The sequence below is a fragment of the Protopterus annectens genome, chromosome 2.part0, assembly GCF_019279795.1.
Source record: "Protopterus annectens isolate FY-2018-M chromosome 2.part0, PAN1.0, whole genome shotgun sequence".
NCBI classification, from domain to species: domain Eukaryota; kingdom Metazoa; phylum Chordata; order Ceratodontiformes; family Protopteridae; genus Protopterus; species Protopterus annectens.
Genome location: NC_056728.1, coordinates 544,969,648 through 544,989,014, shown reverse-complemented (window position 1 = coordinate 544,989,014; position 19,367 = coordinate 544,969,648).

The window sequence follows — 19,367 nt, the reverse complement described above, 5'->3', positions numbered from 1 at the left end:
TATGTTGCATACTGTACGTGCGTTTCATTCTGCACAGGACCTGGCTGCTGCCATTACTATTGTGGGCGGACCGTGGCTGTCAGCACATTAGGTTGCTCACCTCATGCCGGCTTAGACACGCCTCCAGCCGCATCCTACCTGGGCTCGCTCACGTACACTACGCACGTGTCTGTGATTCCGGTGCACTCTCATTAATATGTATATGGCGCTACTGCGCCGGATATTCCATGCACCGCCGGCGCAGGCCTTACGCCGGCCTTGCGCCGAGCTTCATGAATCCCGGGGAGGGTCTAATTTTAAGGCAACTGTTCTTGGAATTCTTAACTATAAAGTTTACTTCTTCCAAACTCTGTTAGTGTTAATAAAATGCTTAATGTAGCTAGATATGATTTACTGATTTTAATTATCTCTGTGTAAAGCACTCTTAATTTATTCTACCCAGTAGTAGTTCCCACTGTGGACAAACAATGCCACATTTTTTACTGGTCTTGTGTGATCCATTTTATCACATCTTAGTGAATAACAGACCAGTGTATATTAGTTGTTTAAAGTTTAGCACACTTGTAAGATGGTTACAGGTGTTCATAAGTAACTCATTGTCAAAATTAGCCTTTAGTCCAGAATACCCAATTGAGATATTAAGTTGTATATAAGTGCTCTTAGTGATTTAATTTCCCATTTAGTGTTTTATTTATTTTTTTATTTACATTTACTGACCAGAAATGCCCAACTGACAGACCTTTTTCAGTATTGGGAAAAGGATCCAAAAACAGTTTTGGTGATGTAAATCAGATGGTATTAATTCATTTACTAAACATATACTACTAACCATACAGTAAAAATAATAACCAAAACAAATGTTGGAGAAATTAAGACAAAGGGACTATAAATGAAGTTACTACTTCTTGTCACAAAAGACATAAGATAAGGTAGGAGAGATTGTAGAATTACAAGAGAAATAGTTAATACATGTACTGTACATTACAAAAAAGATGAAAAAAATAACTGTTAATGTAAACCACTGCTGTCTGTAGACTAATCAGATAAAAGGTACAGACATCATAACACAAGTAACTAACACTTTTAATTAGAATGTGCAGCTGCATGCAGATGATTTTCAAATAACTCCACAGTGATATTTCTAGTTAGCTTGGACACCATTGTTCAATGAGGTGTTGAATCCATAAAATCTGCAATGTGCAAGTCTGGGCCAGAGTGTGGCAATAATGAAAAATAAACAGAAATCATCAGTTTCTTGAATTTATATATACAGATGTCAGAAGCATAGAGACGATCTAATATGTCATTGTAGTTTATACCCTTTGAAATATATGAGGAAGTGAAGAGTGGGTGGAACAAAATAATGATTTACAAGTAAAATTTAGTTCACTCAGGAACAGGTATTGGTTGAATTTAAGCCAGTGCAAATTTTAAGATAATAAACTGTGTTGGGCTCTACAGGATTCCAAGATGGTGGACATCCTGTAAGCAACGTTTCTCTACAGCTCTCATCACCAGAAAAAAAAAAAATAAACGCCAAATAGCCACTAAAATAAAACTTGGAAATTCCTCAGAAGAAGTTCCAAATGTTACCAGATACAGAAAAATTAAAAACTGGGAAAATTAATAAGTTTCAAGCTCAAATTGCCTTAAAAAAGAAGATAGAAAACTGCATACCTTTGAGTATATGTGCTGAGGCCTGCAGCCTTTACAGGGGAAAAAGAAAAGAATCTGCAAGATTTGCCAAATGTCTCAAACAACTGAAGAGATGGATTTACAAACTACAAAAACCAAGCTGTCATAAATCAGATCACCAGAAAAAGAAACAGTTATTAAAAGGCAAAGAAACTAAACCATAAGAAACTTCAAAATTGAATACTAAACAAAAATCAGAAACATCTTATAACATGGATGAACTTAAATCTGCATTCCTACCAATACAGACAGCTATGCAGGTCTTTTCAGAACAGATAACTGGGTTTGGAAATAACCTTGAACAAATAGCCAAACGTTTGGAAATAACAGAAGCCAAAGCCATACAAAATGAAATGAAAATAGAAGAACTTCAAAACAAAATTAAATCAAAAGAAGCATCCATAAAAGAAATCCAAGAAAAACTAGTAGATCTTGAGGGAAGAAGTCATAGAAATAACCTGTTAATAAGAGTCATACCTGAAAAATATGAACAGCACCAACTACAAGATACTCTTATACAAATCATAAGTAGTCTCCTAGAAGATGAAGGTATGGCTAAAAAAATGGAAATTGAGAGAATGTATAGAGCTCTTCACAAATCTCAGGACACAAGCAAGCCGAGGCAAGTGTATGCCAAATTTCTCAACTTTCAACACATGCAGAAAATACTACATACAGCTAAAACTAAAAAGTTTATAACCTGGAATGGACATAAAATAACCTTTGCCCAGGATCTGCCAATGCAAATAAAACAACAAAGACATTTGTTTTCGCCCTTCTGTGCATTCCTAATAAGCAAGAAAATCAAATTTCAATGAAATACCCCAGCTGCCTTTCCTTTCAGTACAAAGATCGCAGATTCCAGGGTAACTCACCAAAAGAAGGAAAAATGGCATTTCTACAGGCTTTCAATGCACTTCCCGACATGTGAAAATGCCAAGCATCAAATAGTAAATCCATGACTTGAAACAACAAACATAGGTTCATAGGTTCATAGATGTGTACAAGGCTAATGGGAACATTTACAAGCCTAGCTCATAGAAGTACCCTGGCATTATTCTGCCTGCCATTAGTTCCCAGTGCTTCTATCAAGTAGAGCCAGGCAGTGATCCCCAGAGTGAACTTTCTATTTCCCATCCACTCATCAAGATTTCTCTTGAAGAGGGCTAGTGAGGTGCTCTGATTGACATGTATGGGAAGTCTATTCCAGAGCATAGGCAGTCTCTGGGTTATGAATCTGTCCCTCCAACATGTTCTGTTGATTGTGGTAATGATGTTGAGGTCTCTGGAAAGTGTGGTGTGGAGGGATTTGGATTTCTTTAGATGTACCATTTCTTACAGAGCTGGGTCAGACATAGCTTTGTAAGTCAAGCAGAGATCACCTCTTTAGTAGAAGATATGAGACAGAGAATAGCTAGAGATTTTTGAGTCTGTCCATATAGGACATGTGTTTAAGGGATCCTCTTTGTGAGGTACTTTTGTGGCCTTTCCAGCTGTTGCATGTGTCTAGTGAGATACATGCCAAATGGGGCATTATACTCGATGATTGGCCTAATGAGGGAAGAGTAGAGAGAGATGATGACCTCTTTCTTTCTGGATGCAAAACCTTTGGTAATGAGATGTGCCACATAGAAGGACTTTCTGAGCACAGTGGCAATATGGTGGTTGAAGGAGAGGTTGCTGTGAACCTGTGTCCCCAGATCTCTTATAACGCCTTCAGTGTTCAGTGGGGTCCCATTGATGTGGTAATTAGTGGAACTGAGTTTTTCCCAAAGGGGATGACAATGCATTTTTGGCATTAAGTTTAAGGCCATGGTTTCAGCACCAGTCATTGATCTCAGTGAGGCTTTTCTGTAGGATGTCTACATCACTTAGGGAGTTAATAATGGCTCCCAGCTTGCAGTCATCTGCAAATTTGGTCAGCCAGAGTCCCTCCATGTTGGCCTGGACTTCTGAGAAGTAGATGCCAAATGGGTGCATTGGTGTATGATTTGACAGTCATGCATCTATTTTCCATCGACATGGGTGCCATGAAGTTAGTCACCTCTGCTTTTAGGAGTCCAAAGTCAGCTTTGGAGAAGTTTTTCATGGTGGTTACCTTTGTGGGAGAAGTTGGTTGAGATGTGGATTTCCATGGTGATTAGTTTGTGGTCGGATCTAACCAGGGAGGAATTGACTATTGGTGTAGAGCAACAGTTGCCCATGTTAGTAATAACCAGGTCAAGGATGTTGCTTCTTCTAGTGAGGGTAAGAATGAGCTGGTCCAGGGCATTGCTACTGATGAAATCCAGGAAGCGTCGGGCCAGTGTATTGGTGCATGAGTAGTTTTCCCAGTTGACGAAGGGGTAGTTGAAGTCACCTAGTATTAGAGTGTTGGGTTGGACCATAATAGTTTCCAGGGTGCTTAGGAACATGGAGTGAGAGTCTTGGAACATGGTTGGGGACCTATAGCAGACTATGACCTGAATTGCCATCTTACCCAATGTTAGTTGTACCTGAAGTATCTGAGATGCGTTATACTGGGCTACTAGTCTGGAGGTGTGCATATCCTTTATGAATATGGAGACACCACCACATTTGGAGCTTCTGTCCATGTTCTGGGGCCTAAAGGTGTGGAATGACTTATAGCCTGGTAGTGCAGGTGTGCTTTCTGCTGCTTTAAACCAGGTCTCCGTTACAGCACAAATGTCGATGTTCACCATTTTGAGGAGTGCTTTGAGCAAGTACATCTTGAGATTTAGACTTCTAGCATTGAGCAGCATGACCCTCAGATTGTATTTATTTATAGCTGTTATGGTGGCAATTTGTTCTTTGGAACATCGCCTAAAAAAAGCACTATAGGGGTGACAAGACCCTTAGCTATTATTCGGAAACCCAGGGGTGACAGATGCATGCCATTTCTTGCAAAGCATCAGAGTCTGTCAATCATGTCATCCCAAGCAGACAGATACTGGATCCCCTTAGAATGACACCAGAAACTTAGCCAGTTGTTGAAGTCAATCATTTTCTACTTGTACTGCAGTGTCATTCTTGGTGATGGTAGGATGCTACTCAGGGCTAGGGTTGTACCTGCCTGGGCCACATAATCTGAGAATTCCTCTATGTCTCTTTTCATGTAGCCCAGGGAGGTGTGTCTTAGGTCATTCACACCCACATGGACAGTGACAGAGTCATACTTGTACTCGTTGTGGAGTGACATGAGTGTGTGTGTTATGAGTCGGATTATGGCACCTGATAGACAACTGACTGTTTCCTTCTCCTTATTCAACCTAGTGAATGGGACATCAGTGTGCCTCAATATCAAGTCACCTATGATTAGTGTATTTGGCAAGCTGTTTTGCCTTAGGGGCTTAAGTTCAGGGGCACACTGTGTAGGTGAACTATGTGTCTTGTGGTTTGTGCTGTGTTGTGGTGGTCAAGTGCGTTTCTGCCTTGGAGGTCTCTGCTGTTTGGGTACATCCAAGATATAACAAAAACCAGAAAATAAAAGAAGAAATACCTGTTTTTCTCTGTTTTTAGCATCTCATTCCATCTGGCAAAAGAAGTTCCCATAGCAGCAGGAAGTAGACATTGTATGAAAAGAAGAAAGTTTCAAGATCCAGTTTCACGCTAGGACATATTTCAAGGTGGCACACCCCTATTTCCTCTGGCTGAGCAAATCGCTGAGCCTGGGACAACAGCAAGAAGCGAAATGAAAAAAAAAAACACTGTACTACATTAAAAAGTAGAGGAAATCAGGTCAAACAGAGTGGAAACCTTTTCCATTACCTAGAATGATTAGAATTTTACTGCAAACTGCAAGACAGATGCTTTTGAGGACATATGGTCTTAAAGGTATTGTATACTGCTACTGTTCTTTTTGAGCAGGGTTGCAAACAACTAAAGAGCATTTCCTTTGGAAAAAGGATAAGAATAGACATGTAATAGAATCAAATAACACCAAACTGAGCCTGGTGACCCTGACATATGTATGTTTATGCATATATGTATAAAATATGTACAAGTGTTTCTTTTTTTTTAATATCTTCACTACTACATTCCTAAACAAAGTATGTGGTGAGAAATTGCTGGCAAGCAAATGTAAGATAAATGGGTAAACCCTTTTCAAAGAAATGATGAGTAAAACAGTATTAGAGGGAACAAACCTCAGAATTATATTCAAACACCAATAGGTACATAAATCAAATTTTGAAGTATATTAAATATTTAGCCCTGTCTCACTGACTTGTTGTTTAAGTTTTGACACTGTTCTTATTTACAATTTAAAAGGCACTATTGTGAAACAGAGAGCATTGATTTAGGATACTGTGTTGTGCAGGAACATCCAGATCTTGAGTGCATTAGATTTTGTACTATAGAGTTGTCTTTTTTTAAATTTTCCTCACCTGTTACGTAAAATTGTTATAATGTTATGTCATGCATGATACACAAATTGAAATATTTTTGAAAATTACATTTTTTGACTCTCTTCCAGAATGGGTAAATAGGTGGTTAGGCACTAGGGCTTTTCTGGAAGAAAAAGGTGTTGCAATAGCTCTACTTAGATTAATAGAAACAGTATACATAACAATTCCACAAGGTATAAGGGAAATAGCTAAAAGTACTTTATAACCTGCAATGCAAAAAAAGAATGTGGATAATCGATTCATGAAATGGGAAAGGACTCCAATATAATAAGAAAAGAAAGTTACTTATGCACCTACTTTTTTAATCTAAGGCAAACATATTTTTTTTACAAGAAACCCATATGCTTGTTGACGATTGGGAGAAAGATAGAAAATATGGTTATCTAAATAAAATAATAGCATCAGGCAATATCACAAACTCCAAAGGAGTTGCAATTTTTATTAAAAAATCCTTCTGTTGGAAAATAAAAGAATGTGTGGCAGACCAAATTAGCAGATGGTGTTACTTTATTTGTATTAACACCCACTGTAAAAAAATATATAGTTTATTCTTAAATCTATATAGCCCATGTCTAGGACAGCAAGAATTTATTAAAATATATATCTTAATGAAATTCCCAAACTGCTATTATATATTAGGAGGTACCTGGAATATGATTCTTAACCCTGAAACAGACAGATCCACTAAAAACTCTCAAATTTTATTAATTCTAAATGATCTAGTACTAGATTACAAACTAGCTGACCAATACAATTTTAGTGGTAACAAATCATCATTTAGCAAATATACATATTACTCTCCCTGTTATAAATCATGGTCTAGAACAGATTTTTTCCTGGTCTCTGAGATAGTCCTTGAATCAAAAATAGATTATAAGATAGAACCCAGATTCCTCTCAGACCATTCTAAAATTATTATAGTGTTGGTCCCACCTCGTGACAAAAACAAGGTCAGGAAGCGTCGGGCCATTGTATTGGTGCATGAGTAGTTTTCCCAGTTGACGGAGGGGTAGTTGAAGTCACCTAGTATTAGAGTGTTGGTTTGGACCATAATAGTTTCCAGGGTGCTTAGGAACATGGAGTGAGAGTCTTGGAACATGGTTGGTGACCTATAGCAGGCTATGACCTGAATTGCCATCTTACCCAATGTTAGTTGTATTTGAAGTATCTGAGATGTGTTATACTGGGCTACTAGTCTGGAGGTGTGCATATCCTTCATGAATATGGAGACACCACCACCTTTGGAGCTTCTGTCCATGTTCTGGGGCCTAAAGGTGTGGAATGAGTTATAGCCTGGTAGTGCAGGTGTGCTTTCTGCTGCTTTAAACCAGGTCTCCGTTACAGCACAGATGTCGATGTTCACCATTTTGAGGAGTGCTTTGAGCAAGTACATCTTGAGATTTAGACTTCTAGCATTGAGCAGCATGACCCTCAGATTGTATTTATTTATAGCTGTTATAGTGGTAATTTGTTCTTTGGAACATCGCCTAAAAAAGGCACTATAGAGGTGACAAGACCCTTGGCTATTATTCGGAAACCCAGGGGAGACAGATGCACGCCATTTCTGGCAAAGCATCAGAGTCTGTCAATCATGTCATCCCAAGCAGACAGATACTGGATCCCCTTAGAATGACACCAGAAACAGCCAATTGTTGAAGTCAATCATTTTCTACTTGTACTGCAGTGTCATTCTTGGCAATGGTAGGATGCTACTCAGGGCTAGAGTTGTACCTGCCTGGGCCACATAATCTGAGAATTCCTCTATGTCTCTTTTCATGTAGCCCAGGGAGGTGTGTCTTAGGTCATTCACACCCACATGGACAGTGACAGAGTCATACTTGTACTCGTTGTGGAGTGACATGAGTGTGTGTGTTATGAGTTGGATTCTGGCACCTGATAGACAACTCACTGTTTCCTTCTCCTTATTCAACCTAGTGAATGGGACATCAGTGTGCCTCAATATCAGGTCACCTATGATTAGTGTATTTGGCAAGCTGTTTTGCCTTAGGGGCTTAAGTTGAGGGGCACACTGTGTAGGTGAGCTATGTGTCTTGTGGTTTGTGCTGTGTTGTGGTGGTCAAGTGCGTTTCTGCCTTGGAGGTCTCTGCTGTTTGGGTACATCCAAGATATAACAAAAAAACAGAAAAGAAAAGAAAAGAAGAAATACCTGTTTTTCTCTGTTTTTAGCATCTCATTCCATCTGGCAAAGGAAGTTCCCATAGCAGCAGGAAGTAGACATTGTATGAAGAGAAGAAAGTTTCAAGATCCAGTTTTACGCTAAGATATATTTCAAGGTGGCACACCTCTACTTCCTCTGGCTGAACAAATCACTGAGCCTGGGACAACAGCAAGAAGTGAAATGAAAAAAAAACACTCTACTACATTAAAAAGTAGAGGAAATCAGGTCAAACAGAGTGGAAACCTTTTCCATTACCTAGAATGATTAGAATTTTACTGCAAACTGCAAGACAGATGCTTTTGATGACATATGGTCTTAAAGGTATTGTATACTGCTACTGTTCTTTTTGAGCAGGGTTGCAAACAACTAAAGAGCATTTCCTTTGGAAAAAGGATAAGAATAGACATGTAATAGAATCAAATAACACCAAACTGAGCCTGGTGACCCTGACATATGTATGTTTATGCATATATGTATAAAATATGTACAAGTGTTTCTTTTTTTTATCTCTTCACTACTACATTCCTAAACAAAGTATGTGGTGAGAAATTGCTGGCAAGCAAATGTAAGATAAATGGGTAAACCCTTTCAATGAAATGATGAGTAAAACAGTATTAGAGGGAACAAACCTCAGAATTATATTCAAACACCAATAGGTACGTAAATCAAATTTTGAAGTATATTAAATATTTAGCCCTGTCTCACTGACTTGTTGTTTAAGTTTTGGCACTGTTCTTATTTACAATTTAAAAGGCACTATTGTGAAACAGAGAGCATTGATTTAGGATACTGTGTTGTGCAGGAACATCCAGATCTTGAGTGCATTAGATTTTGTACTATAGAGTTGTCTTTTTTTAAATTTTCCTCACCTGTTACGTAAAATTGTTATAATGTTATGTCATGCATGATACACAAATTGAAATATTTTTGAAAATTACATTTTTTGACTCTCTTCCAGAATGGGTAAATAGGTGGTTAGGCACTAGGGCTTTTCTGGAAGAAAAAGGTGTTGCAATAGCTCTACTTAGATTAATAGAAACAGTATACATAACAATTCCACAAGGTATAAGGGAAATAGCTAAAAGTACTTTATAACCTGCAATGCAAAAAAAGAATGTGGATAATCGATTCATGAAATGGGAAAGGACTCCAATATAATAAGAAAAGAAAGTTACTCATGCACCTACTTTTTTAATCTAAGGCAAACATAATTTTTTTACAAGAAACCCATATGCTTGTTGACGATTGGGAGAAAGATAGAAAATATGGTTATCTAAATAAAATAATAGCATCAGGCAATATCACAAACTCCAAAGGAGTTGCAATTTTTATTAAAAAATCCTTCTGTTGGAAAATAAAAGAATGTGTGGCAGACCAAATTCGCAGATGGTGTTACTTTATTTGTATTAACACCCACTGTAAAAAAATATATAGTTTATTCTTAAATCTATATAGCCCATGTCTAGGACAGCAAGAATTTATTAAAATATATATCTTAATGAAATTCCCAAACTGCTATTATATATTAGGAGGTACCTGGAATATGATTCTTAACCCTGAAACAGACAGATCCACTAAAAACTCTCAAATTTTATTAATTCTAAATGATCTAGTACTAGATTACAAACTAGCTGACCAATACAATTTTAGTGGTAACAAATCATCATTTAGCAAATATACATATTACTCTCCCTGTTATAAATCATGGTCTAGAACAGATTTTTTTCCTGGTCTCTGAGATAGTCCTTGAATCAAAAATAGATTATAAGATAGAACCCAGATTCCTCTCAGACCATTCTAAAATTATTATAGTGTTGGTCCCACCTCGTGACAAAAACAATAAACTCAAATGCGCATCATGGTCTTTAAACCCAAACCTCTTACAAAAGAAGGATGTTACCAAGAAATAAATAATGTGCTACTTGAAATAGACAATAATCCTCTAGATAAGTACACACCAAATGATGTACGGTGGGCAGCTAGCAAGGCAAGAATGAGGGGCAGTTTAATTCAGAAACCATCCCATTACAAAAAAGTCTACTGAGAAGAAGAAAACAAACTACAAACCAAGTTGAAAGAAGTTGAAATGAAAATCCAAAACAACTATAGCTCAGACCAAAAACACAGATGATAAGCTTGCAAAAAGAACTATACATCTTATACTCAAAACTATATTCTTTTATTGAAATAAAGATGCTAGCTAGATATGCTGACAGTGCTTAAACCCCTTCCAAACTATTAGCAAGAATAATCGCAGCCAAAGAAGCAATACCAAGTATAACAGAATTAGAATACGAAGGGAAAAAATTAGTACAAATCAGGAAATAGCAAAGACCTTTGAAGACATATACAGAAACTTATATGGACCAGAAAAGCAAACTAAACCAGAAGATCATAAACATTTTCTAAAAAAAACTTAACCTTCCCAAAAGTAAATGAACAACAAAAATAAATGTTAAGGGCCCCATTTACAAAGGAAGAAATCCTAGCTGAAATAACTAAACTTAAATCAAGTAATGCACCAGGACCAGATAGTTTCACAAATGAATTTTACAAAACTTTTCCCAAAAACTAGCAAACAACTTACTAAAACTGTACAACCACATCAGGGAGTTTGGCATTATAGATCCATACCTAAACATCTCCAGAACTGTTTTTATTCAAAAACCTAAATCAGAAAAATCAAATCCACTAAATTATAGACCAATTTCACTAATAAATATTGACATTAAAATCCTAGCTGCTCTCCTAGTAAATAGGCTTCAAAGAGTATTATCAATAACTCTCTCTCCAGAACAAGCTGGGTTTATGCACTCTAGGCAAACCTGGGACAACACACTTACCTTAGATGCAATAATGAAACTATGTGAAAAAGAAAAAAAAAACAAGGTATGCCCTAGCATTAGACACTAGCAAAGCCTTTGTCAAAGTAAATAAAGAATTTTTATTTGAAACATTGTCATCCTATAATATTCCAAATGAATTTACTGACATAATAGGAATGATATGCAAATGCTCAAACTCATCAATTAAAATAAATAAAATTGAATCCAAACCAATAAAAATTGTAAATGGTACAAGACAGGGTTGTCCCCTTTCTCCATATCTTTTTCATTTATATATTGAACCCTTATTCCTTTTCATAATCCAGTGCACTTATCATCACATACCAAAGGTTCTAAACAATAAACTCATCCTAACAGCTTTCGCAGAAGATGTCAATATTTATTTTGAAACTCCTAATACAGACCTCAATAAAATCTTGAAATCTATTAAATCTTTCTCAGAAATATCAAACTATGAAATTAACACATCCAGATCTAAAATCTTCCCAATTATTCAACTAGGCCACAAAGAATATTACTTCCTGGACACGCTAATTCAAATAGATTACACCCTCAAATATTTAGGAATATTTTTTGATCAAAATCAGAAGTCAATAATGCCAAACAATTTAGGGAATCTATGGACACAAGTAACTCATGACTTCTGTAGGTGGAAAGATATGAAGCTATCAACCTTAGCTAAGGTTGCAGCTGTTAAAATGAATGTTCTTCCTAAGGTGATTTATCAATTAAATGCAACAAATACGAGCATCCTTAAAAAAGTCTTCCCAAATATTTGCACAGAAATATCAAGTCATCTGGTACTCAAAATACACAATGATCAAATGCTCTAAATTAATTCTGCCCCAAGAAAGTGGGGGACTTGGTCTTCCAGATTTCAAGCTATACAACAATATAATTTATTCAAATAAAGTAATCCAGATATCAAATTATTCCCCTATGGCCAATGAATGGTCACCGACATGGGTCAAACTATGGTTCAGACATGCAATATTATTAAATATTATTCGCAAAGCCCTACCCTTTCTCCAGAAAGAGTAATTTAAGAAAATTGGTTGCACAAAGTGTTAAGAAATAATATAATATTCTGGAAAATACTTGAATCTATAAACCTAGTGCATACTTTGATTCTTCTATAACTTATACATTTAAATCCTAATCTTACATTTAATAACAATATGATAAATCTCAATCAATATCCACAAATTAAAAAATGTGTTCTATACAATATTCTCAAAATAAAAGATAATACTATAGAAGAGACTAAACAAAAGTTGAAGCTTAGTAAAAAATATATAATAATTCTAAGACAACTTAAATATCTGGCTGCCATGCTGGGTAACTTTAACAATTCAATACAAATAGACATCAATACTATAACAACACTGCTTCAATGCCTTTCTTACAAAAAATGCTCTCTAACAGATACAAATTAATTACATCTATCAAATACCAATCATCTTTGGGTCTATATTATAACATCGAAGTCTTAAAACTTCAAATGTTATAATATCGACCCCAATTCAGCGAACGCTTGAAATAGCGAAGCTGCAAAACACTGAATATTTTCCTAGGGAAAGTATTCAGTGGGCCATTTCTGCGGCTTCGCTATTTCCTTGACTGTGGTGCAATGGTGACGGACTGGGGTTAAGGTAAGTGTGCGAACGTACCGAGGTAAGGTGAGTGTGTGATAGTTAACGACCTTAGGGATAGGGAGCGGGTAAGGTGAGTGTGCGATAGTTAGGGACCTCAGGGTTAGGGAGTGGGTAAGGTGAGTGTGCGTTAGGGACCTTAGTGTTAGGGAGTGGGTAAAGTGAGTGTGCGTTAGTTAGGGACCTTAGGGTTAGGGACCGGGTAAGGTGAGTGTGCATTAGTTAGAGACCTTAGGGTTAGGGTTGGGTTAAGGTAAGTGGATAGCTAGTAGTGTATGTACAGTTTAGTGCAGGGTTCTGTGAAGTGTGTATGTGTGGATTATGTATTTTGGTGAGCTTATGCTGTGTGTGTATATTCTTGGAACAGCAAATTTTTTCCCTTTGAAAAAATTTGCTGTTCTGAGCATTCGAGTATATCACATTTCAAGATTCCAAGGTCGAGCTTATGATGTTCGACATTTTGATATAGACCCTCATCTTTACTGTTTCTGCCTACTGGAATGAGAAAATGCAAAAATTACAGATGAACAAAAATCCAGAACGATAGAAGCTACACTAAAATTATTCCCATTCAAGAGCTTAATTTATATGCAATTGATGATGAACAATAATGCCTACTACACATCAATAATTTTAAATAAATTTAATTCAAACTACCCCCCAAACTGCCCCTACTGTCCAACAGTCAATGCTGATCTTTTTCACATCTTATGGGGATATAAATTTACATAAAAATTATAGTGTTCTTTAAAGATGAAGTTAGAAAAAATGGATTATGAGCAATCAACATTATCATGGGGATTTGCTATCTTACATATAACCCCTAAAAAATTGCTCAAGCAGGACACACAGATATTAGTCACACTAAATGAAACTATATGTCACCCAAAACTGGACAGACAGAACCAAATTATCATGGGAGGAGTTCAAAAACAAAGCTAATAGATATATCACAGCACATAAATAAATAACAAGCGATAGTAATAAGCGTGCATATTATCAAAATTTTTGTAGTCTCCTTCAGAACCACATTCTAAAAGAATGAATATTATCCAAAGAAACAAATCCCTATATTATATACAAAACTCCCTTATACCAAATAAAGTACAAATCAAAGATGCTTAGACTAGCAACTTAAGGATGAAATATACAGTTACGTCTCTCATGTTTCTGCCTTAGCTGTTGTTGCACTTGCTGTAAATGTTGTATATAGTGTGTTAGAGTCTACTACACCATGCAGTTAGGATAACTCTATACATTTTTCTGTTATAAATTGAAGATAAATAGTAAAGTGTTTTATCCTCTGTTACTCAGAAGAAATAGAACCTGATTGCATGTTGAAACAAACATTACTTTGTATCTGACAATTCTCAAGATTGTTTGTATTTTGTTGTTTACTGTAAATACTTTTGAAAACTAAATAAAAATAAATATGGAAAAAAAAACTGTGTTGGGCTCTACATGATGACTCACCACGAATCTGACAGTACTTTTATCACCCTGCTTTAGTTTATGAAAAGGGAGAAAGTGAACGTTACTGTCTGTATGCACAGACTAGAGAAAGAATGAGAGGAGATAAATTGATGGTACAGAGAGCTGAGAGCTATAGCTGAGACAGTTCCTAGTTCTTTAAGTATTACCAGGTTTCTTTTTCATCTGACCTAATAAAATACATAAAACCTATCAAACCAGCACTTATAAGCAATGGTTAATCTAAGTCATTTTGAGAAAATGTTTTTCATAAAATTATTAAAACAAGATCCGAAAGCTTTGTGATTTAAAGACAGCCAAAATAGTAGTACAGCTACCACTCTCATTCTTGGGATCTCTGTGGGAAAAAGTTTTGGTTTGGTTAGTGCTGATATGTCTCCAGAAGAAAATAACCAAGCTAATATGAAGTCAGCTCACAAAAGAGGCAATGTTATTCGAAAGGTGGATAGTATGACATTCGGCATACATGCCCTATATGGCATCACTACAGTGCTCTGATATTTGTTAACATAATGACTACTTCACTTTCAGGAAGTTTTTCATCAGGCTATTGACTGCATTTGAAAATTTTTGCTATCTGTGTATGAAGGGCTTTATCTCTAAACTGTTTTGATGTATTCTTATGAAGTTTGCTAGGAGTAACATTGAGATAGGTGCTATAAACATATTCTTGTTTTGTGTGCCTTACTTTAAAGAAAAACAATCAGCAGTATATTGAATTTCAATAATGATTTTTTTTTTACTTCTGTGCTATAAACATAAAAAATAAAAAGATCACTTTCATACAGAAATGGACATTCTTATTGGCCTGAAGTCACAACTGCACTATTTTGATAGCTTTTATGCTTACACTGAAGAGAACTGATATGCACTATTAAAACTGAATATTTTTTAAAATGTTACCATTTGTCAGTTTATAATGAACATTCTGATCTTATTTTAACCCTCCACAGAAGTATCAATTTACCTATACTGGGCACAGAATTTCTTATAAAATGTTCACAAGATACCTGGATGTTCAGCCTTATGTTACATAAACTATAGGATCATAGCTCTCCAGGCAAGGAGATAACACGATCTCAAATATGCACATAACTGTCTGCACTTTTGTACGTGGAATTTGTATTGTAATATTTAGGATGACAGAAAACACTTCTTTTTATGAAATACATATTTAGATATGATGTCATAAGATCACAGCTATGCTACAACTTTGATGCCTATCTCTAGTTTGGTAAGTTTCACGTACATTATTTCAGATACATAAGATTACTGTGAGTAAAATGACCAAATCAGAGTAATCTAACAGTTATGGAGACCAGCAAATATAAAATCTTGCAATTAAAACTGCCATTTTTGCAATGTTAAAATAAATAAATAAATAATGAATAACCATATTGTCTCGGCACCCAATGTTCTGACCATATAATCAGGTGCCATGATAAAAGCTCATAAATAGCAAAAGTATTAATAAATACACTGAAGAAAGGGAACACTCAATGAGTTCTGTGGAACATATAATGTTAATGATGAAGAGAATACATCATCCCATATGAGTGATTCTGCCCTATCTTGAATAGTTGGTGAGCCATATGGAGTCAGTGAAGGAGAGTCACTCTGGCACTAAACATCCTAGATGGCTGTGAGGGTTGAATGTATTAATTGCTTTAAAAAGGCCAATGAACAGTATTCCTTCAACCTTGCTGCAAGTCAGATGAATGCAGAGTTTCTCACTGGCCTCTCTGAGAGTGGGATTTGTACCATGACTGCATCTTAAACAGTATCTGAGATGATATTATTATTAATGAAGTGCTGGAGAAGATAATCATATATTTGTGTTTTCTTTTTTTGTACAATTTTTGAGAGCATACTTATGATGATAATTCTTAAAAACACTCAAGGTACTTTCTTTATATAGTGATACCACAGGAACTTGTTTCAAAAGTCTAGGCACACTTCTTTCTCTGTTTAAGCAGCTGATTAGCATAGACAGTCAGTAAGCCACAGATTTGGCAGGAGCCTTCAAGAATTCTGTAATAAAAAGTCAATGCAGGATAGACCACTTTTAGGTTATAAAGGTGTTTACAAGAAACATTTTAGGGGCAATCTGCCAAACTAAATTCTGAAGTGCAGTCTAAAGCAGGTAGTGATACTGGCATCGTTATAAGAAAAAATGGGGAAGGAGTGTGTATATGACTAGGATATTTAATTTCATCATTGGTGTTACACAACTTCTGTTAGCTTACTAATTAATCTGTTTGTTTTGAGAAATTATTACGTTGATCTAGAACCAAAAATGAGTTTCTTTTTCTAGAGATTTGGATATGATTTAACATATTTTGTGTAATAAAATTGCTATAATTCAGCATTTATGATGATTATCATTGCTATTATTAATATGTTTATTATTGTTATTATTATTATTATTTGTCAGATAGTTGAAAAATGCTCACACTGTGTTGTCAGGTCTTTAATTTTCTTTTTTTATGGAATGACCCCAGAGAGATTTGTGGCTCTAATTTGGTACTTCTAAAAAATAACACTGTCACCTATAGTAGCCCAGATGGTGAAATATATTAGTGAAATAACCATGGATCTGTAGGGACAGATTTTCTATGCACTTCCCTAATGCAAAACCTGATCTTAGAAGCCCTTAGAGGTATTTAACATAAGCTTGTTAAGGGGACCCATGCACTGATAAGATCAGGAGATCAGATCTCACTATAGGGGTTAAAAGTGAATAATGCCAGATAGCAATGAACAGTATTTGAAGCTTTTAAAAACTGTCAGAACTTAACTCTGCTACAGAGAATGAGGTGTCAAACAGCCTTAAAAGGCATTATTGCTACAGAAAAGCACTTTGTTTTTGCCTGCTGTCTATAACTCTCACTTACCCTGATATTGCAGAATATCCCAATTTTACCTCATATGTTTTCCTTCTCATATATATATATATATATATATTTTATTTACAGATCAGTGTGTGTTACATTCAGTCAGTAATACTAGGTATTGTATTTAAATGCCTCGTGCTGTCATAAAAAATTGCATTGAAGCAAAGCATGATGTTCTATGAGCATTTCGGGTGCATTAGAGCAATATTTAAAATCTGTCCCTGATTTTGGTCTTTTGTTTCCCCGTTATTTTTGGATTTGTCCTGAATTAAGAAGTTGAGAGTTATGATGTTGTATGTTTGACAGTACCGCTAAGTGCTGTAGCAGATTTCGCTGCCAGTATAAAACACTTTGTGTTTCTACAGATTTTCTTTCTCACTTCTTTTTTCCTGCAATCGGTATTACATGGAGCAAAGAAAGCTCCATACACCACAGAAAATTATGATTGGGTCTCATTGCTCATGATTCTTTATTATGTGCTCTCACCATGAATGCATGTCAAGATTCACTTTGTGAGCTTTGCTTTGAAGGTGACTTTTTGCTTCCATATTTCAAACACATAATAAGCTGGTTATGATCAGAAACCCAGTCGTACTCCTCTATGTCAATAGCAACCTGTACATCATACCTCTTGTTTCCAAAAAGCAGGATGAATTTATGGGTGCCCATTCAGTCTCACGGTTTACATTAAATGGAGTGAATATATCACTTTGTTTTATACATATAAGAACATTTTCCCAGAGGTGGTAAAAGTGCAGAAATATAATAATAAATCTATCAGTCCAGCATGTGTTATTTGTTTACTAATGGAGATTCAGGACTTTAGTTTGAGTGTTTCGGAGTAATTTTCTGTGTAAAACTGTAGGAGATCAAGAAAGCTTGGGTTATTAACATCATCAAATGCTACATGTAAATCATCACGCAGAAGTCTGTCAGAGACAGAGTATAACGTATAGCTTCATACCTGTCTTAGTAGCTGAGGGCCCTTATTCTGGTGATTTTTTTTAGTTTGACTCCTCCAAGGCTTTTCTAGCTGGGCAATATGTTTGGTTAGATATATACCAAAATGGATACTATACTCAATTATCAGTTTGATTTGGGGAAGGGTATATAGCAATATCTTCTTTCTGACCTGGATGGGGATACCTTTAGTAATTAACTTGTTCAGTCCTGAGCATTAGGAAGCTATTTAATCCCCATACTTCCTGATGTCTTCTAAGCCAGAAAAATACGCCTACTGAAAGTTTTCCACAAAGATCTTCTACTGACAACACACTACATAAGGCTTACATTATCTGATAAATGATACACATTACAAAGATTGTCAACTATGAACGTTTTTCAGTAGACAATGGACTACACACTAGTGCTACCATCAAAGCACTGCATATAGGGGCTAGTTTTATATTGCACACTTATGAAAGAAAACTGATATTTTATTTGCCAAAAATTGCTAGTGTTAATGTCAAACAAAGGATAATTGGGATAGACCCAATATATCTGTAGCACAATTATTAACCTTTTTGAGAGCTTTCCAATGATGTATGATAAGATGGGGTAATATATTGCTATTTTTATGAAATTGCTAGATCCATGCAAATTATGCATATACCAGTTTCAAAGAATTTCAAAACAGTATTAATTTATAAAACCATGTCTGTTTAATGGTAAGTGTCAAAGGCAATATTCCGACCCTTATTATTTTGCATAAGAAGATATCATTTTTTTTACCTTTAGGATGCACAGCTTTTATGAAATGTATGCAAGTTATAAAAATATAGCTAATAGTCATAAATATTTTACCATTAACATACATCTGATAGCTTCTTCACTTTAACCACTATGCTTTAATGTCATTTTTATTCATACAAACTGTTTGCTTATACAACACATGGCATGATATTATCACATGCCATGCTTTCTTTATTAACATAAGCATGAAAAATATCTTATATTTTTCATATCCTTTTGCAAACACTCCTTAATAACTCTAGCATTGTACAGCCCATGCATACTTTTTCACTAAGCATGCTTAGAAAACCATGTCAACTTTTAGACTGCAAATTGCCACCTTAGTTTTAGGTATGCATCTGTACCAAGACTTCAGAAATAAGACTTTGAAACACTGACAAGTATACTCATTTCAGGAGTATAGAGAAGTATACTGTAAAGATAGGTATACTCTTACAGAATACATAGGAACA